Source organism: Haliotis asinina, chromosome 4 (assembly GCF_037392515.1).
Source record: "Haliotis asinina isolate JCU_RB_2024 chromosome 4, JCU_Hal_asi_v2, whole genome shotgun sequence".
NCBI lineage: Eukaryota > Metazoa > Mollusca > Gastropoda > Lepetellida > Haliotidae > Haliotis > Haliotis asinina.
Genome location: NC_090283.1, coordinates 20,299,651 through 20,323,209, shown reverse-complemented (window position 1 = coordinate 20,323,209; position 23,559 = coordinate 20,299,651).

The window sequence follows — 23,559 nt, the reverse complement described above, 5'->3', positions numbered from 1 at the left end:
TTGCACGCCCAATGGTCTTGAACGAATCTGACTTTAAGTATCATGACTAAAACCTTGATTGAAACAGAAATGAGAACATTAAGCAGTTTCCCTCTTCTTATTTACCTTCTTATCATTTCTTTTCTTATTCCAGAAATTTCTGGACTAGCAACAACTTTTCAACCGGTCTGGTAACTCTCAAAAGTTGTTTGGCTATATTTGGGGGCGTTTTCAACACATATTTATTGTTTGTCGCTAGCATTGCTCCAAGACTGTGTAGTATGTGTAATACTGTCCGTATAATAGGTAAGTCTAGATAAACGGACAGTACATCCGGGAATGCCACTCACGTTTAGTGGCCACCTGTTCTGATCATTTACGTAATGTAAAACGTTAACACTAGAATATCTTTTATTGTGCAAGACCAGTCCACCATAAAAGCGAAATACCAACAATTCCCGCGGAAGCCTTTACAATGAATTGTGTACAGATTCATAGCTTAGGCATTTCTCATTTTCTTTTGCTAATGGTAAAGTTCCAATTGGTAAGATGTAACTGCCCTCATACCAAAGCCCAAGAGTAGATAACTTACCCACCTCATTTAAACCATGTTACCCTACAGAGGATAGGTACCGGGTGAGATAGAGTAGTGTCATTAGAACTCTCTAACATAAGAGGCAACTTGGGTTATGAGGGCAACAATAATCAGATCGTTTGTTGGTTGAGCATGCATTCTGTTTGGAGCAATGCGCATGATACATGAGCATTATATTATAATATATTTTTCACTTGGACGTACAAACACATAATAGGCATTCCTAATTCACATTCTTGTATCATTGTTAAGCATGTACTTTATATTTTCTGTCGGTGTTTTTAATATTACATGATATGTTTTATTAGTATTATAATTTTTGTGTTTTACAACTTTAAGTCAGTACACTCTCAGATATTTTCACCTTTTCAAATTCTTACTTGGACTAAACGTTTTGGACAAGTTGGCTTCAGTCTTCAAATACCTTGATTCGTAACGCAAGCCAATATTATTTATAGCCCATGCAATATCTGTTGTTAAATCTTTGTGCTTTGAGTGGACAGATGTGACTGAAATTAAAGTATCTTCAACTTTTCATAATTTGATCTACCATTCACGAAGCGTGTCTGAGCAACATGCATGTATTGTGCAGTACACAGTACAGACCGAAAGCACAGTGGTTTTATTGTAATTGAGACACCCGTATTTATTGAAGCTTTACTTTTAAGATTTAAAACTATTTCCCAGTGATGCGCTCAGTCGATTTCTCCGTGTCTTCATTTGTGCCAGTCAGTTGAGGATTACTTTCATCAGCTTCAAAGTTTCAGACGAATTTTTATGCAAACTCAGATCCTTGTACCACTGTAAGGAGCTTTTACATGTTCATTCAAACAGACGAAACAATGCGGTTAAATGAGTTACAATAGAAGTGTTCTCTGGCGATTCAGGAGGACCGCGTGTCGTCCAACTGCAAATATTGTGAATGCCACATTAAATCATAATTGAGAAAATATCTAGTACAATCGGCTTTTAATATTAAAAAGAATGAGTTGTATTGCAATGATTTTTAAACTCCTGCATTCATTTTTTAAACAAAAGAGCAGTACCGTATGCTTGTACTTCGTCAGTAGACTTACAGTCGGAGTTCCCATGAAGAGATGGGAAAGACATGTGGGAGAATATGTACAGGATTGTAGACTGTTCCCTCTCTCCCTATGGTTCGAGGTGAGTGCATAAAAACACTCACGACACACGAACTTTTCGGAACGAGGAGTGTGCATGGGGTCCTTCAAGTTGACAACAAAACGCTTGTGCTAGGCGTACTCTGAATATTTTACGCATACTTACTGAAATTAGCATCTGCTCAAGAAAGAAGCATCATATGCAAAGGAATGTTTGCTTGTTAACTTCATTAATATCTTGCTGATAACTAAAGGGCCTGGTCAGTTACATTCAGCACATCAATTTTTACTTTTACAGTCTAAGCTGGAATGGCACGTGGAGTTACAGGGAACTTGAACTGTGAAACACTTATACATGCTTGTTTAACACCTGTTACTATCAGCACAGCAACATCACGCCAAACCATGGCCACCAGAATCTGGCTCACTTTGAACTACAGCTCTGCGAGAAACGTCACTGTCAATACACGTCAGATGTCCCATGTAATAGTAATGGGGAATAGGACTAGGACTAGGACTAGGAACAGGAGTAGTCAGCTTATATAGCACTCATATCCACGCACAATGCCTGCTCACAGCACAACGTACATTTGTATAGTCGGTCATCGAAGACCATTCTACTATCTGAGAGTCTTCAGGTCCCTGGGGAGTATACAGCCATGGTGCCTGTTGGGTGCAATGAGCTAAACATTGCCATTGCCATCAGATCATCACGGGTATCATTACAAAATTTCAATAAGTATGCATTAATGACAAATTTACATATTTACTGATTATACACATTAACTGTAACATATTGGAATTGAAAATTCTAACAAATTTAGAATTCATTTGCATAGTGTAGCAATATAAACAGTAAAGTAGCTAAACTGAATGAATTCTGGTATGAAAATCTATGACAAGCACAGTGTCCATTCTCGCTAGTTGACCTATTCTGTCTTGAAATGCTACGATTTTGGTCTTCGACGGTTGAAAAGTCACTCTCAGTATATTTGCTACCTTTCATTCAAATTAAAATAAATTCATAATTTTTTCGCGTAGTGTAGCAATATAGACAGTGAACTAGCTAAATTCAATGAATTCTGTTATGAATATCTATGACAAGCACAGTGCCCAGCCTCGCTAGTGGACCTATTCTGTCTTGAAATGCTACGACTTTGACCTTCGACGGTTGAAGAGTCACTCTCAGTAATTTTGCTTCCTTTCATTGAAGTTCCAAAAAATTTATAATTTAGTTGGATAATGTAGCAATATAGACATAAACACATCTATTATAGATGAAATCTGGTATGAATATCTATGACAAGCACAGTGCCCAGCCTCGCTATTTGACCTATTCTGTCTTGAAATGCTACAATTTTGGTTTTCGACGGTTGAGAAGTCACTCTCAGTATTTTTGCTTCCTTTCATTTAAATTCGAATAAATTTATAATTTAGTTGGATAGTGTAACAATATAGACATTAACACATCTAATATAGATCAAATCTGGTATAAAAATCTATGACAAGCAGAGTGCCCAGCCTCTCAAGTTGACCCATTCTGTCTTGAAATGCTACGATTTGGGTCTTCGATGGTTGAAGAGTCACTCTCAGTATTTTTGCTTCCTTTCATTCAAATTCCAATAAATTTATAATTTAGTTGGATAGTGTAACAATATAGACATTAACACATCTAATACAAATCAAATCTGGTATGAAAATCTATGAGAAGCACAGTGCCCATCCTCTCAAGTTGACCCATTCTGTCTTGAAATGCGACGATTTGGTCTTCGATGACCGAAAAGTCTCTGTTAGTTTATTTGCTTCCTTTCATTCAAATTCGAATAAATTCATAATTTTTTTGCATAGTGTAGCAATATAGACAGTAAACTATCTAAATTCAATGAATTCTGTTATGAATATCTATGACAAGCACAGTGCCCAGCCTCGCTAGTTGACCCATTCTGTCTTGAAATGCTACGATTTTGGTCTTCGATGGTTGAAGAGTCACTCTCAGTATTTTTGCTTCCTTTCATTTAAATTCCAATAAATTTATAATTTAGATGGACAGTGTAACAATATAGACATTAACACATCTAATATAGATCAAATCTGGTATGAAAATCTATGGCAGGCAGAGTGCCCAGCCTCTTAAGTCTACCCATTCTGTCTTGAAATGCTACGATTTTGGTCTTCGACGGTTGAAGAGTCACTCTCAGTATTTTTGCTTCCTTTCATTCAAATTCCAATAAATTTATAATTTAGTTGGATAGTGTAACAATATAGACATTAACACATCTAATACAAATCAAATCTGGTATAAAAATCTATGAGAAGCACAGTGCCCATCCTCTCAAGTTGACCCATTCTGTCTTCAAATGCGACGATTTGGTCTTCGATGACCGAAAAGTCTCTGTTAGTTTATTTGCTTCCTTTCATTCAAATTCGAATAAATTCATAATTTTTGTGCATAGTGTAGGAATATAGACAGTAAACCATTTAAATTCAATGAATTCTGTTATGAATATCTATGACAAGCACAGTGCCCAGCCTCGCTATTTGACCTATTCTGTCTTGAAATGCTACAATTTTGGTTTTTGACGGTTGAGAAGTCACTCTCAGTATATTTGCTTCCTTTCATTCAAATTCGAATAAATTCATAATTTTTTAGCATAGTGTAGCAATATAGACAGTAAACCATCTAAATTCAATGAATTCTGTTATGAATATCTATGACAAGCACAGTGCCCAGCCTCGCTAGTTGACCTATTCTGTCTTGAAATGCTACGATTTTGGTCTTCGATGGTTGAAGTGTCACTCTCAGTATTTTTGCTTCCTTTCATTCAAACTCGAATAAATTCATAATTTTTTTCCATAGTGTAGCAATATAGACAGTAAACTATCTAAATTCAATGAATTCTATTATGAATATCTATGACAAGCACAGTGCCCAGCCTCGCTATTTGACCTATTCTGTCTTGAAATGCTACGATTTTGGTCTTCGACGGTTGAAGAGTCACTCTCAGTATATTTGCTTCCTTTCATTTAAAATCGAATAAATTCATAAATCTTTTGCATAGTGTAGCAATATAGACAGTAAACTATCTAAATTCAAAGAATTCTGTTATGAATATCTATGACAAGCACAGTGCCCAGCCTCGCTAATTGACCCATTCTGTCTTGAAATGCTACGATTTTGGTCTTCGACGGTTGAAGAGTCACTCTCAGTATTTTTGCTTCCTTTCATTCAAATTCCAATATATTTATAATTTAGTTGGATAGTGTAACAATATAGACATTAACACATCTAATACAAATCAAATCTGGTATGAAAATCTATGACAAGCACAGTGCCCATCCTCTCAAGTTGACCCATTCTGTCTTGAAATGCGACGATTTGGTCTTCGATGACCGAAAAGTCTCTGTTAGTTTATTTGCTTCCTTTCATTCAAATTCGAATAAATTCATAATTTTTGTGTATAGTGCAGGAATATAGACAGTAAACCATTTAAATTCAATGAATTCTGTTATGAATGTCTATGACAAGCACAGTGCCCAGCCTCTCCAGTTGACCCATTCTGTCTTGAAGTGCTACGATTTTGGTCTTCGACGGTTGAAGAGTCACTCTCAGTATTTTTGCTTCCTTTCATTCAAATTCCAATAAATTTATAATTTAGTTGGATAGTGTAACAATATAGACATTAACACATCTAATACAAATCAAATCTGGTATAAAAGTCTATGAGAAGCACAGTGCCCATCCTCTCAAGTTGACCCATTCTGTCTTCAAATGCGACGATTTGGTCTTCGATGACCGAAAAGTCTCTGTTAGTTTATTTGCTTCCTTTCATTCAAATTCGAATAAATTCATAATTTTTGTGCATAGTGTAGGAATATAGACAGTAAACCATTTAAATTCAATGAATTCTGTTATGAATATCTATGACAAGCACAGTGCCCAGCCTCGCTATTTGACCTATTCTGTCTTGAAATGCTACAATTTTGGTTTTTGACGGTTGAGAAGTCACTCTCAGTATATTTGCTTCCTTTCATTCAAATTCGAATAAATTCATAATTTTTTAGCATAGTGTAGCAATATAGACAGTAAACCATCTAAATTCAATGAATTCTGTTATGAATATCTATGACAAGCACAGTGCCCAGCCTCGCTAGTTGACCTATTCTGTCTTGAAATGCTACGATTTTGGTCTTCGATGGTTGAAGTGTCACTCTCAGTATTTTTGCTTCCTTTCATTCAAACTCGAATAAATTCATAATTTTTTTCCATAGTGTAGCAATATAGACAGTAAACTATCTAAATTCAATGAATTCTATTATGAATATCTATGACAAGCACAGTGCCCAGCCTCGCTATTTGACCTATTCTGTCTTGAAATGCTACGATTTTGGTCTTCGACGGTTGAAGAGTCACTCTCAGTATATTTGCTTCCTTTCATTTAAAATCGAATAAATTCATAAATCTTTTGCATAGTGTAGCAATATAGACAGTAAACTATCTAAATTCAAAGAATTCTGTTATGAATATCTATGACAAGCACAGTGCCCAGCCTCGCTAATTGACCCATTCTGTCTTGAAATGCTACGATTTTGGTCTTCGACGGTTGAAGAGTCACTCTCAGTATTTTTGCTTCCTTTCATTCAAATTCCAATATATTTATAATTTAGTTGGATAGTGTAACAATATAGACATTAACACATCTAATACAAATCAAATCTGGTATGAAAATCTATGACAAGCACAGTGCCCATCCTCTCAAGTTGACCCATTCTGTCTTGAAATGCGACGATTTGGTCTTCGATGACCGAAAAGTCTCTGTTAGTTTATTTGCTTCCTTTCATTCAAATTCGAATAAATTCATAATTTTTGTGTATAGTGCAGGAATATAGACAGTAAACCATTTAAATTCAATGAATTCTGTTATGAATGTCTATGACAAGCACAGTGCCCAGCCTCTCCAGTTGACCCATTCTGTCTTGAAGTGCTACGATTTTGGTCTTCGACGGTTGAAGAGTCACTCTCAGTATTTTTGCTTCCTTTCATTCAAATTCCAATAAATTTATAATTTAGTTGGATAGTGTAACAATATAGACATTAACACATCTAATACAAATCAAATCTGGTATAAAAGTCTATGAGAAGCACAGTGCCCATCCTCTCAAGTTGACCCATTCTGTCTTCAAATGCGACGATTTGGTCTTCGATGACCGAAAGGTCTCTGTTAGTTTATTTGCTTTCTTTCATTCAAATTCGAATAAATTCATAATTTTTGTGCATAGTGTAGGAATATAGACAGTAAACCATTTAAATTCAATGAATTCTGTTATGAATATCTATGACAAGCACAGTGCCCAGCGTCGCTATTTGACCTATTCTGTCTTGAAATGCTACAATTTTGGTTTTCGACGGTTGAGAAGTCACTCTCAGTATATTTGCTTCCTTTCATTCAAATTCGAATAAATTCATAATTTTTTAGCATAGTGTAGCAATATAGACAGTAAACTATCTAAATTCAATGAATTCTGTTATGAATATCTATGACAAGCACAGTGCCCAGCCTCGTCATTTGACCCATTCTGTCTTGAAATGCTACGATTTTGGTCTTCGATGGTTGAAGAGTCACTCACAGTATTTTTGCTTCCTTTCATTTAAATTCCAATAAATTTATAATTTAGTTGGATAGTGTAACAATATAGACATTAACACATCTAATATAGATCAAAACTGGTATAAAAATCTATGACAAGCACAGTGCCCAGCCTCTCAAGTTGACCCATTCTGTCTTGAAATGCTACGATTTTGGTCTTCGATGGTTGAAGAGTCACTCTCAGTATTTTTGCTTCCTTTCATTCAAATTCCAATAAATTTATAATTTAGTTGGATAGTGTAACAATATAGACATTAACACATCTAATATAGATCAAATCTGGTATGAAAATCTATGACAAGCACAGTGCCCATCCTCTCAAGTTGACCCATTCTGTCTTGAAATGCTACGATTTGGTATTCGATGACCGAAAAGTCTGTGTTAGTTTATTTGCTTCCTTTCATTCAAATTCGAATATATTCATAATTTTTGTGCATAGTGTAGGAATATAGACAGTAAACCATTTAAATTCAATGAATTCTGTTATGAATATCTATGACAAGCACAGTGCCCAGCCTCGCTATTTGACCTATTCTGTCTTGAAATGCTACGATTTTGGTTTTCGACGGTTGAAGAGTCACTCTCAGTATTTTTGCTTCCTTTCATTCAAATTCCAATAAATTTATAATTTAGTTGGATAGTGTAACAATATAGACATTAACACATCTAATACAAATCAAATCTGGTATAAAAATCTATGAGAAGCACAGTGCCCATCCTCTCAAGTTGACCCATTCTGTCTTGAAATGCGACGATTTGGTCTTCGATGACCGAAAAGTCTCTGTTAGTTTATTTGCTTCCTTTCATTCAAATTCGAATAAATTCATAATTTTTGTGCATAGTGTAGGAATATAGACAGTAAACCATTTAAATTCAATGAATTCTGTTATGAATATCTATGACAAGCACAGTGCCCAGCCTCGCTATTTGACCTATTCTGTCTTGAAATGCTACAATTTTGGTTTTCGACGGTTGAGAAGTCACTCTCAGTATATTTGCTTCCTTTCATTCAAATTCGAATAAATTCATAATTTGTTAGCATAGTGTAGCAATATAGACAGTAAACCATCTAAATTCAATGAATTCTGTTATGAATATCTATGACAAGCACAGTGCCCAGCCTCGCTAGTTGACCTATTCTGTCTTGAAATGCTTCGATTTTGGTCTTCGATGGTTGAAGTGTCACTCTCAGTATTTTTGCTTCCTTTCATTCAAACTCGAATAAATTCATAATTTTTTTCCATAGTGTAGCAATATAGACAGAAAACTATCTAAATTCAATGAATTCTTTTATGAATATCTATGACAAGCACAGTGCCCAGCCTCGCTATTTGACCTATTCTGTCTTGAAATGCTACGATTTTGGTTTTCGACGGTTGAAGAGTCACTCTCAGTATATTTGCTTCCTTTCATTTAAAATCGAATAAATTCATAATTCTTTTGCGTAGTGTAGCAATATAGACAGTAAACTATCTAAATTCAAAGAATTCTGTTATGAATATCTATGACAAGCACAGTGCCCAGCGTCGCTAGTTGACCCATTCTGTCTTGAAATCCTACGATTTTGGTCTTCGACGGTTGAAGAGTCACTCTCAGTATTTTTGCTTCCTTTCATTCAAATTCCAATATATTTATAGTTTAGTTGGATAGTGTAACAATATAGACATTAACACATCTAATATAGATCAAATCTGGTATGAAAATCTATGACAAGCACAGTGCCCATCCTCTCAAGTTGACCCATTCTGTCTTGAAATGCGACGATTTGGTCTTCGATGGCCGAAAAGTCTCTGTTAGTTTATTTGCTTCCTTACATTCAAATTCGAATAAATTCATAATTTTTGTGTATAGTGTAGGAATATAGACAGTAAACCATTTAAATTCAATGAATTCTGTTATGAATATCTATGACAAGCACAGTGCCCAGCCTCTCCAGTTGACCTATTCTGTCTTGAAATGCTACGATTTTGGTCTTCGACGGTTGAAGAGTCACTCTCAGTATTTTTGCTTCCTTTCATTCAAATTCCAATAAATTTATAATTTAGTTGGATAGTGTAACAATATAGACATTAACACATCTAATAGAAATCAAATCTGGTATAAAAATCTATGAGAAGCACAGTGCCCATCCTCTCAAGTTGACCCATTCTGTCTTCAAATGCGACGATTTGGTCTTCGATGACCGAAAGGTCTCTGTTAGTTTATTTGCTTCCTTTCATTCAAATTCGAATAAATTCATAATTTTTGTGCATAGTGTAGGAATATAGACAGTAAACCATTTAAATTCAATGAATTCTGTTATGAATATCTATGACAAGCACAGTGCCCAGCGTCGCTATTTGACCTATTCTGTCTTGAAATGCTACAATTTTGGTTTTCGACGGTTGAGAAGTCACTCTCAGTATATTTGCTTCCTTTCATTCAAATTCGAATAAATTCATAATTTTTTAGCATAGTGTAGCAATATAGACAGTAAACTATCTAAATTCAATGAATTCTGTTATGAATATCTATGACAAGCACAGTGCCCAGCCTCGTCATTTGACCCAATCTGTCTTGAAATGCTACGATTTTTTTCTTCGATGGTTGAAGAGTCACTCACAGTATTTTTGCTTCCTTTCATTTAAATTCCAATAAATTTATAATTTAGTTGGATAGTGTAACAATATAGACATTAACACATCTAATATAGATCAAAACTGGTATGAAAATCTATGACAAGCACAGTGCCCAGCCTCTCAAGTTGACCCATTCTGTCTTGAAATGCTACGATTTTGGTCTTCGATGGTTGAAGAGGCACTCTCAGTATTTTTGCTTCCTTTCATTTAAATTCCAATAAATTTATAATTTAGTTGGATAGTGTAACAATATAGACATTAACACATCTAATATAGATCAAATCTGGTATGAAAATCTATGACAAGCACAGTGCCCATCCTCTCAAGTTGACCCATTCTGTCTTGAAATGCTACGATTTGGTCTTCGATGGCCGAAAAGTCTATGTTAGTTTATTTGCTTCCTTTCATTCAAATTCGAATAAATTCATAATTTTTGTGGATAGTGTAGGAATATAGACAGTAAACTATCTAAATTCAATGAATTCTGTTATGAATATCTATGACAAGCACAGTGCCCAGCCTCGCTATTTGACCTATTCTGTCTTGAAATGCTACGATTTTGGTCTTCGACGGTTGAAGAGTCACTCTCAGTATTTTTGCTTCCTTTCATTCAAATTCCAATAAATTTATAATTTAGTTGGATAGTGTAACAATATAGACATTAACACATCTAAAACAAATCAAATCTGGTATTAAAATCTATGAGAAGCACAGTGCCCATCCTCTCAAGTTGACCCATTCTGTCTTGAAATGCGACGATTTGGTCTTCGATGACCGAAAAGTCTCTGTTAGTTTATTTGCTTCCTTTCATTCAAATTCGAATATATTCATAATTTTTGTGCATAGTGTAGGAATATAGACAGTAAACCATTTAAATTCAATGAATTCTGTTATGAATATCTATGACAAGCACAGTGCCCAGACTCGCTATTTGACCTATTCTGTCTTGAAATGCTACGATTTTGGTCTTCGACGGTTGAAGAATCACTCTCAGTATTTTTGCTTCCTTTCATTCAAATTCCAATACATTTATAATTTAGTTGGATAGTGTAACAATATAGACATTAACACATCTAATGTAGATGAAATCTGGTATGAAAATGTATGACAAGCACAGTGCCCATCCTCGCTAGTTGACCTTTTCTGTCTTGAAATGCTACGATTTTGGTCTTCGACTGTTGAAGAATCACTCTCAGTATTTTTGCTTCCTTTCATTCAAATTCGAATAAATTTATAATTTAGTTGGATAATGTAACAATATAGACATAAACACATCTAAGATATATGAAATCTGGGATGAAAGTCTATGAGAAGCACAGTGCCCAGCCTCGCTAGTTGATCTATTCTGTCTTGAAATGCTACGATTTTGGTCTTCGACGGTTGAAAAGTCACACTCAGTATATTTGCTTCCTTTCATTCAAATTCGAATGAATTCATAATGTTTTTGCATAGTGTATCAATATAGACAGTAAGCTATCTAAATTCAATGAAATCTGTTATGAATATCTATGACAAGCACAGTGCCCAGCCTCGGAAGTTGACCTATTCTGTCTTGAAATGCTACGAGTTTGGTCTTCGACGGTTGAAGAATCACTCTCAGTATATTTGCTTCTTTTCATTCAAATTAAAATAATTTCATAATATTTTCGCATAGTATAGCAATATAGACAGTCAACTATCTAAATTCAATGAATTCGGTTATGAATATCTATGACAAGCACAGTGCCCAGCCTCGCTACTTGACCTATTCTGTCTTGAAATGCTACGATTTTAGTCTTCGACTGTTGAAAAGTCACAATCAGTAGTTTTGCTTCCTTTCATTCAAATTCGAATAAATTCATAATTTTTTTGCATAGTGTAGCAATATAGACAGTAAACTATCTAAATTCAATGAATTCTGTTGTGAATATCTATGACAAGCACAGTGCCCAGCCTCGCTAGTTGACCCATTCTGTCTTGAAATGCTACGATTTTGGTCTTCGACGGTTGAAGAGTCACTCTCAGTATTTTTGCTTCCTTTCATTCAAATTCCAATAAATTTATAATTTAGTTGGATAGTGTAACAATATAGACATCAACACATCTAATACAAATCAAATCTGGTATGAAAATCTATGACAAGCACAGTGCCCAGCCTCGCTACTTGACCTATTCTGTCTTGAAATGCTACAATTTTGGTCTTCGACGGTTGAAGAGTCACTCTCAGTATTTTTGCTTCCTTTCATTCAAATTCCAATAAATTTATAATTTAGTTGGATAGTGTAACAATATAGACATCAACACATCTAATACAAATCAAATCTGGTATAAAAATCTATGAGAAGCACAGTGCCCATCCTCTCAAGTTGACCCATTCTGTCTTGAAATGCGACGATTTGGTCTTCGATGACCGAAAAGTCTCTGTTAGTTTATTTGCTTCCTTTCATTCAAATTCGAATAAATTCATAATTTTTGTGCATAGTGTAGGAATATAGACAGTAAACCATTTAAATTCAATGAATTCTGTTATGAATATCTATGACAAGCACAGTGCCCAGCCTCGCTATTTGACCTATTCTGTCTTGAAATGCTACAATTTTGGTTTTCGACGGTTGAGAAGTCACTCTCAGTATATTTGCTTCCTTTCATTCAAATTCGAATAAATTCATAATTTTTTAGCATAGTGTAGCAATATAGACAGTAAACTATCTAAATTCAATGAATTCTGTTATGAATATCTATGACAAGCACAGTGCCCAGCCTCTCCAGTTGACCTATTCTGTCTTGAAATGCTACGATTTTGGTCTTCGACGGTTGAAGAGTCACTCTCAGTATTTTTGCTTCCTTTCATTCAAATTCCAATAAATTCATAATTTAGTTGGATAGTGTAACAATATAGACATTAACACATCTAATATAGATCAAAACTGGTATAAAAATCTATGACAAGCACAGTGCCCAGCCTCTCAAGTTGACCCATTCTGTCTTGAAATGCTACGATTTTGGTCTTCGATGGTTGAAGAGTCACTCTCAGTATTTTTGCTTCCTTTCATTCAAATTCCAATAAATTTATAATTTAGTTGGAAAGTGTAACAATATAGACATTAACACATCTAAAATAGATCAAATCTGGTATGAAAATCTATGACAAGCACAGTGCCCATCCTCTCAATTTGACCCATTCTGTCTTGAAATGCTACGATTTGGTCTTCGATGGCCGAAAAGTCTATGTTAGTTTATTTGCTTCCTTTCATTCAAATTCGAATAAATTCATAATTTTTGTGCATAGTGTAGGAATATAGACAGTAAACTATCTAAATTCAATGAATTCTGTTATGAATATCTATGACAAGCACAGTGCCCAGCCTCGCTATTTGACCTATTCTGTCTTGAAATGCTACGATTTTGGTCTTCGACGGTTGAAGAGTCACTCTCAGTATTTTTGCTTCCTTTCATTCAAATTCCAATAAATTTATAATTTAGTTGGATAGTGTAACAATATAGACATTAACACATCTAATAGAAATCAAATCTGGTATAAAAATCTATGAGAAGCACAGTGCCCATCCTCTCAAGTTGACCCATTCTGTCTTGAAATGCGACGATTTGGTCTTCGATGACCGAAACGTCTCTGTTAGTTTATTTGCTTCCTTTCATTCAAATTCGAATAAATTCATAATTTTTGTGCATAGTGTAGGAATATAGACAGTAAACCATTTAAATTCAATGAATTCTGTTATGAATATCTATGACAAGCACAGTGCCCAGCCTCGCTAGTTGACCTATTCTGTCCTAAAATGCTACAATTTTGGTGTTCGACGGTTGAGAAGTCACTCTCAGTATATTTGCTTCCTTTCATTCAAATTCGAATAAATTCATAATTTTTTTGCATAGTGTAGCAATATAGACAGTAAACTATCTAAATTCAATGAATTCTGTTATGAATATCTATGACAAGCACAGTGCCCAGCCTCTCCAGTTGACCTATTCTGTCTTGAAATGCTACGATTTTGGTCTTCCACGGTTGAAGAGTCACTCTCAGTATTTTTGCTTCCTTTCATTCAAATTCCAACAAATTTATAATTTAGTTAGATAGTGTAACAATATAGACATTAACACATCTAATACAAATCAAATCTGGTATAAAAATCTATGAGAAGCACAGTGCCCATCCTCTCAAGTTGACCCATTCTGTCTTGAAATGCGACGATTTGGTCTTCGATGACCGAAAAGTCTCTGTTAGTTTATTTGCTTCCTTTCATTCAAATTCGAATAAATTCATAATTTTTGTGCATAGTGTAGGAATATAGACAGTAAACCATTTAAATTCAATGAATTCTGTTATGAATATCTATGACAAGCACAGTGCCCAGCCTCGCTATTTGACCTATTCTGTCTTGAAATGCTACAATCTTGATTTTCGACGGTTGAGAAGTCACTCTCAGTATATTTGCTTCCTTTCATTCAAATTCGAATAAATTTCATAATTTTTTAGCATAGTGTAGCAATATAGACAGTAAACCATCTAAATTCAATGAATTCTGTTATGAATATCTATGACAAGCACAGTGCCCAGCCTCTCAAGTTGACCCATTCTGTCTTGAAATGCTACGATTTTGGTCTTCGATGGTTGAAGAGTCACTCTCAGTATTTTTGCTTCCTTTCATTTAAATTCCAATAAATTTATAATTTAGTTGGATAGTGTAGCAATATAGACATTAACACATCTAATATAGATCAAATCTGGTATGAAAATCTATGACAAGCACAGTGCCCAGCCTCTTAAGTTGACCCATTCTGTCTTGAAATGCTACGATTTTGGTCTTCCACGGTTGAAGAGTCACTCTCAGTATTTTTTCTTCCTTTCTTTCAAATTCCAATAAATTTATAATTTAGTTGGATAGTGTAACAATATAGACATTAACACATCTAATACAAATCAAATCTGGTATAAAAATCTATGAGAAGCACAGTGCCCATCCTCTCAAGTTGACCCATTCTGTCTTGAAATGCGACGATTTGGTCTTCGATGACCGAAAAGTCTCTGTTAGTTTATTTGCTTCCTTTCATTCAAATTCGAATAAATTCATAATTTTTGTGCATAGTGTAGGAATATAGACAGTAAACCATTTAAATTCAATGAATTCTGTTATGAATATCGATGAATATCGCACAGTGCCCAGCCTCGCTAGTTGACCTATTCTGTCTTGAAATGCGACGATTTTGGTCTTCGACGGTTGAAGAGTCACTCTCAGTATTTTTGCTTCCTTTCATTCAAATTCCAATACATTTGTAATTTAGTTGGATAGTGTAACAATATAGACATTAACACATCTAATATAGATGAAATCTGGTATGAAAATGTATGACAAGCACAGTGCCCATCCTCGCTAGTTGACCTTTTCTGTCTTGAAATGCTACGATTTTGGTCTTCGACTGTTGAAGAATCACTGTCAGTATTTTTGCTTCCTTTCATTCAAATTCGAATAAATTTATAATTTAGTTGGATAATGTAACAATATAGACATAAACACATCTAAGATATATGAAATCTGGGATGAAAGTCTATGAGAAGCACAGTGCCCTGCCTCGCTAGGTGATCTATTCTGTCTTGAAATGCTACGATTTTGGTCTTCGACGGTTGAAAAGTCACACTCAGTATATTTGCTTCCTTTCATTCAAATTCGAATGAATTCATAATGTTTTTGCATAGTGTAGCAATATAGACAGTAAGCTATCTAAATTCAATGAATTCTGTTATGAATATCTATGACAAGCACAGTGCCCAGCCTCGGAAGTTGACCTATTCTGTCTTGAAATGCTACGAGTTTGGTCTTCGACGGTTGAAGAATCACTCTCAGTATATTTGCTTCTTTTCATTCAAATTAAAATAATTTCATAATATTTTCGCATAGTATAGCAATATAGACAGTCAACTATCTAAATTCAATGAATTCGGTAATGAATTTCTATGACAAGCACAGTGCCCAGCCTCGCTACTTGACCTATGTCACTCTCAGTATATTTGCTTCCTTTCATTCAAATTAAAATAAATTCATGATTTACTTGCATAGTGTAGCAATATAGACAGAAAACCATCTAAATTCAACGAAGTTTGGTATGAATATGTGCGATAAGCACAGTGCCCATGCTCTCAAGTTTACCCATTCTGTCTTGAAATGCGACGATTTGGTCTTCGATGGCCGAAAAGTCTTTGGTAGTTTTTTTGCTTCCTTTCTTTCAAATTCCAAGACATTCATAATTTACTTGCATGGTGAAGCAACATAGACAGTAATCCATCTAAATTCAATGAATTCTGCTATAAATATCTATGACAAGCACAGTGCCCAGCCTCGCTAGTTGACCTATTCTGTCTTGAAATGCTACGATTTTGGTCTTCGACAGTTGAAAAGTCACTCTCAGTATTTTTGCTTCCTTTCATTCAAATTCGAATAAATTCATATTTTTTTGCATAGTGTAGCAATATAGACAGTAAACTATCTAAATTCAATGAATTCTGTTATGAATATCTATGACAAGCACAGTGCCCAGCCTCTCACGTTGACCCATTCCTGTGTAAAAATGCTACGATTTTGGTCTTCGATGACCGAAAAGTCACTCACAGTATATTTGCTTCCTTTCATTCAAATTCGAATATATTCATAATGTATTTGCATAGTGTAGCAATATAGAGAGTAAACTATCTAAATTCAATGAATTCTGCTATGAATATTATGACAAGCGCAGTGCCCAGCCTAGCTAATTGACCTAATCTGTCTAAAAATGCTACGATTTTGGTTTTCGACGGTTGAAAAGTCACTTTCAGTATATTTCCTTCCTTTCGTTCAAATTCCAATACATTCATAATTTACTTGCATGGTGAAGCAATATAGACAGTAATCCATCTAAATTCAATGAATTCTGCTATGAATATCTATGACAAGCACAGTGCCCAGCCTCGCTAGTGGACCTATTCTGTCTTGAAATGCTTCGATTTTGGCCTTCGACGGTTGAAGAGTCACTTTCAGTATTTTTACTTCCTTTCATTCAAATTCCAATAAATTTATAATTTAGTTGGATAGTGTAACAATATAGAGATTAACACATCTAATATAGATCAAATCTGGTATGAAAATGTATGACAAGCACAGTGTCCGTCCTCGGAAGTTAACCCATTCTGTCTTGAAATGCTACGATTTTGGTCTTCGACGGTTGAAAAGTTACTTTCAGTATATTTGCTTCCTTTCATTCAAATTCCAATAAAGTCATATTTTTTTTGCATAGTGTAGCAATAGAGACAGTAAAGCATCTAAATTCAGTGAATTCTGATATGAATATCTATGACAAGCACAGTGCCGAGCCTCTCAAGTTGACCCATTCTGTCTTGAAATGCTACGATTTTGGTCTTCGACGGTTGAAAAGTCACTCTCAGTATATTTGCTTCCTTTCATTCAAATTAAAATAAATTCATAATTTATTTGCATGGTGTAGCAATATAGACAGTAAACCATCTAAATTCAGTGAATTCTGATATGAATATCTATGACAAGCACAGTGCCCGGCCTCGGAAGTTGACCCATTCTGTCTTGAAATGCTACGATTTTGGTCTTCGACGGTTGAAAAGTCACTCTCAGTATCTTTGCTTCCTTTCATTTAAATTAAAATAAATTCATAATGTTTTTGCATAGTGTAGCAATATAGACAGTAAAGTATCCAAACTGAATGAATTCAGGTATGAAAATCCATGACAAACACTGTGCCCATCCTCTCAAGTTGACCCACTCTGTCTTGAAATGCTACGATTTTGGTCTTCGACGGTTGAAAATTCACTCTCAGTATATTTGCTGGTTTTTATTAAAATTCCACTAAGTTCATAGTTTTTTTGCGTAGTGTAGCAACATAGACAGTAAACCATCTAAATTCAAGGAATTCTGATGTGAATATCTATGACATGCACGGTACCCTGCCTTGGAAGTTGACCCCTTCTGTCTTGAAATGCTATAGTTTGGGTTTTCTTCTTGCAGAAGTCACTGTCAGGGTATTTGCTTGGCTCTTATTGAAATTCTAATGAAATTGGACTTTATTTGCATAGTGTAGCAATATAGACAGTCGCCCCTCTAAATTCAATCAAACTCAATGACAAGCACAGTACTGTCAGGCACTGGCTTGTTGAAGTTAATGTAAGCAGTCATGCCTATCCCAGGTGTATCACAGAATCATGGAATAAATATTTCAGGACAAAACACTTCATATATCGACGTTAAAGGGAAAAGATATCTGTCCATACACCGGTGGGAACGTTACCGTGAGAACTATACTGGTTAACTGCCTCTAAGTGTCATAGTAACACTTATGGTTCACATCGCACATACGACATGGGCTGTCCGCATGACCTTTCGGATCAACGCACCTAACGGATTAGTGAATTTAAGATAAATTCAAAAAGATCGCCCATTGCTATTGTATATTCTGAGGGAAGAGGCAGAAATGGGTTCTACTCAAGTATGCACTCTTCAAGGATAGAATAGAAAATCTGGATAAAAATGACTTTACATTTAAAAGAGCTTTTAGTGGACAGTTTTGTACATGCTGATTGCATCTAGATCACATTTTGAATGTTTCTGTGAAATATTTACTTTGATACTGTGGAAAAAGTACTGCTCACCAGGCAGGGAACAACGTGTGCCATATTTTAAGGTGTTGTGGTAGGACGCGGCCGTGGATGAAAACCGCGACTTTTCACTCACCAGGCGGACGCTCTAACCACCACACTACGGAGGCTGTCTACATGAGAGAAGAAAGATTGCTGCTAATAACTGGTTTGATCCATAAACTCTTACAGTACACACAATCTTAGTGATTAGGTGAAAAAAACTCATGATATCAAACACTGGATTGTTTGAACAAGGTTCTGTTTCAGAGCATCGCCTTTATCATTACTGACTCTGGCAGAAACAGTCACTCACACTTTCGATCACTGGGTTGTTCACATGCGATATAACGAGGGAAAAAACTCACTCTATTTAAGACTGGACCGAAGCTTCTGTTACGGAGCACTCCGAATAGCATGGCTGGCCAGGTTGACAATGACACTCACTCACTCGGCCTTGGATTATTTGTGCACCTTTCTGTTACAGAAAGGAGCAGCAGTCACTCACTCACTCACTTGCTCGCTCACTCACTCACTCACTCACTCACTCACTCACTCACTCACTCACTGGCAGCATAGCTAGTTGTTTAAACACTAGGCAGTCCTTACTCTCGCCGTGGGACCCCACTGAAGAATGAAAACGTGCCCTTTTGTTTGAACAGCATGCATCGTCCAACTGCAGGCGTGTGTGTGATGTTGGGACTCCCACAAAGGTATGTCGACAATTAGGTTTGTGACTTAGTTGATCGTCTGTTGTCCAGGTGACTGTGTTTGTTCATATAGATATAATTTCTTTCAACTCAAAACGAAGCACACCTTATTGACACCTATGTCTTTTACATGGTTATCGTTCTCTTGCACGAACGGAACATATTGAAATTTACATATTTTCTTCGATACTGAAACTCGTATTCGTAATATTATGATGTATATTCCACATGTACGCGCGGGTCATCTTATAAGAAGGTCAGATACCTGCTTACACACTGTACTGTAATGTACTGTAAGTTTTGTACAAGGTTTAAAATACACATCCATAATCGTGCACTTCAGCTGCTTGCACATGTGTGTTGATGTGAGCATCAGTTTCTGTTCTAATACACACGTGACATACACATATGAACAACGCTGCTGTAAGGAAGTATATTCAGTAAGAACGCCGCTAATACATGAATTTTCAACCGTACTGATAATCAAATTTCCTGATTAACGATCTTTGTCATCTGGAGCTGTAGGGGTAGCCTGGTGGTTAAAGTGTTCGCTTGTTAGGCCGAAGACCCGGGTTCGATTCACCACATGGGCACAATGTCTCCATTTCCGGAGTCTCCAGCCGTGATACTGCTAAACGCGGCGTAAAACCATACTCACTCACCCTCATCGCGAAAAAGACATAAATCATATTAACGACCGACTCCTTATTAAACGAACAAATAACTAACTCTCTCACAGTATCAACCACTGGCTTGGTATTCGAAATGGAGTATGTTAACCAGGCCATGCGAGTTTTCACTAAGTTCCCAAAAGCAGACAGCGAGGTGTATGCGGAAGCTCAATGCAAGGGGCATAACTCGGCTTGGCTTCACGGAGAGTCATTTATGTAGGACGGTTACACGTTTTGTTATTCTGACATATGAAAACAATCAGCAATAAATGGTTGCATTTGACTGAATTTACTTGACTGTGCAACTGTATTTGCACTGGGAAAGTCCTCGTGAGTTAGCTACCTGAGGGAAGTCTCCAGATAATCTGTAAAGAGACATTTTCGGCCATTTCGTCATCTTCATATCTGACGACAGGGCATCAAAGACTAAACATACTGCATCAAGTGGACAACTCACTCACGCTATCAACCACTGGTTTGTGGAAGGTAGATGTAATTGCTGATATTGTTCCTATTGGGTGTAGACACACGGCCACTTCCAGCCTACAAGGTGTCGAAAAGAAAACACAGTTTTATTGAAGTTGGGTCAAGTGGACAAGTCCCTCCTCACCCATTCACTAACTCGGTCTCTACATGAACCACTTGTGTGTGGAAGCTTGATTTAATTGCTGATATTGTTCCCATCTCTGGTGACCCACTGCTGGAACACTGCTAAAGGCAACGTAACATCAGCGACTGACTGACCCATACTTTCTGCAGCAGATGACTTTATATCATACAATAAGTAATCCTGGGGCATGTATAAGCCTGCACATGTAGTGTGAAACATGCAGTTAAACGGACACTGAAATATGAAGAAAACTGATCGATCTCTTTTTACCTCTTCAGTTACATAAGCCTCCATACAATACAATGATTAATTGCGAAGATTTTCATTTAACAATAATTAAACGGTTGAAAAAGTAGCTGTTTACTCGTTCAGGAAATGTTCTTGTTCATGAAATTATTGATGAAAGAGTGAGATTAAAATTCCAAAGATTTAAAACACAAATTATTCTATAATATTTCAATGTGTTCAGAAGTTGTGAGATCTGCACATCATATTTGTGTGACTTGGCACGTGTACAGAATGTTGTTTTCAAACATGACCAAATTAAATTAGACGTGCCCTCACCTGGCATTTCTGGAAAGTCTCAATAATCTTTAAATTACATGCTTAACAGTTATGAAACTTTTAAAATCCTACAAAAGCTTTTTTTTTTATTTAACAAAAACTAATTTTCAACCTCAGAAAATGTTTGAGTACTTCAGAAAGTGATGAGGTTTAAAACAGTGATAAATTGTAAATAAATAAGATTGTTGGATTAATGACAAATAGCGACATTTGGAACGCTACGAGAGACCAAGCTAACTATAAAGTCTTGGGCACGGCATCATTTCTGCGCCAGACTAATTCAGATGACCCCAAACTCCGGCGCAGCGATGATTTAGCATAAGCTATTGTAACCATATTTTGAAAGACATCTGCCAGAAAACTTGTAAATGTTAGACGCTGTTTTCCGTCCAGCGTGTCAGTATGTGTTGTACAATTTGGCGTTGAAGAACTAATTTTTCTCCTAATCTTCAAATAATAATATAGACTGAGGGTGATTTTTTAAATGGAGTCAGATTCTGAAAAAGAGTTGTATTACGTTGAACGTTCGAGCTACCAAGTAACGTGACCATCGCCATACTTGAAAACCGGGGAGGAGGCCACAGTGAGGTGATATCAAGTCTAGCAATTCATTTCACATTTGAAACTCTGGTGAGTGAATCAGGTTTGTTTTACGTCACACTCAGCAATATTCAAGCGGTTGGTATAGCTGAGTCTGGACCAGACAACGAGCAGTGATCGACAGCATGAACATCGACCTGTGCAACTGGGAACAAAGTCAACGAGCCTTGCCACCGTATAACATGGGTTGCTAAACATCAATATTCCAACATCGACCTTCATAGATATCAAACTAAGCTACTGTTTACGTTACCAATGTATAAACAAGGACTTTCCATACAAACTCGTGTAAACAAACTGTAATTTCAGTGGTGCGATATGTTTTCTCACAGAGCCTGTAACTGCTGGTAAGTGGGTACAATACGTATTAGTTCCTGTGAAATGTGAGGGTCTCAAGGATTAATTACGTGTATAAAGCCATGTTCTCCACGTAAACTGGAACATGATGTGTGAGTTGAATATTTCCAGTCTAAAGTTTGTCACCTGTCAAAGTCGTGAAAGTAGTAAAAGTGCCAGCTTGTTGTTCCACCTCAAGGGATTTACCTGAACGGCCCACGAACTCCTGCAAACAAATATTTTCATGCTTTTACCTCTCAACTCAATTCCACCGGTAGGCATAAGGTGGGAAAACAACCACCCACTCACTCACTCTATTGAAGACTGGACTGAAGATTCTGTTACAGAGTATGTCGGCAGTTGGGCTTGTGCGTGCGCTGTCTGGGTGACTGTGTATGCTCATATAGATATAATATCTTTCACCTCAAAACGAAACACACATTTCTCACATGTCTTTTACAAGGTTATTGTTTAGGACAAAAACCACTAATACAGACTTATGCGATGTCCTTTCAACCATCCTTACTATCAAATGACGTGATTAATGATCTGTGTTATCTTAATCAATGTGTTTATACAAAATATAAGGACCACAGCAGTCAGATTTTTCCAGATGGGCAAGGTCAAGGTCAGCGTAGGGTAACATCACTTGGATGAAATAATATTATTGAATATTTTTATGTCAGAATATATTTATCCTGTCCTCTAGATATCCCTCTTTTTGCACCCCTTCCTTGTAAATATAATGAACTTTGACAGTGTGTTAATGTTAGTGCTTTCAACAAGGTTTTAACTTTTAGGACATAAATTCCGCAAAACACTCACTGAGTTGGTCACTGATTATGGTCAGCGTTTCTTTAAGTCATGCAGACATCTTAGACTTGTTGGTTGGTTGATTTCATTGTCAAACGTTCATGTAGTAAATTGTTCCAGTTTTCGACCCGTGAAGGTCCCGGGGTAAAACAGGCCTTCAGCAACCCAGACTTGCCATAAAGGGTGACTATGCTTGTCATTGTGGATCATCAGACATATATTGGTATCCTGTACCGATACGTCAAGGTTTCGTTAGTCAAATATGATAAACTCCAGGAACTGCAACCGCGTCCATAAACCAGCTTGTGTGAGGTAGTTGTCAGCAGAAACTGCTGATGATTTTCAAATATTTGATGTTTTGGTTATATGTTTTGAATATGCAAATGCTAAACAGGATCCAAAGGATGTTGCCCTTTACAATTTCATGGGCTCCTCCCTATTCCTGCTTATCACAGCTCTGTAGGTAGACGTGCTCTGCATCTCTGGAATCATGAGTTGCACATTTCTTTGAAGTAAGTTAACGACTACCTAGGCTATGCTTGAAACAAGCATCTGACAATGTGGATTCTGTTTTTGAATCTGCTGGCAACAACAAAAATCTGCATACAGAAATATAGAGTTTGTAGACGTCTTCAGCTCATGACGATCTATATAGCCCATTTCTACAT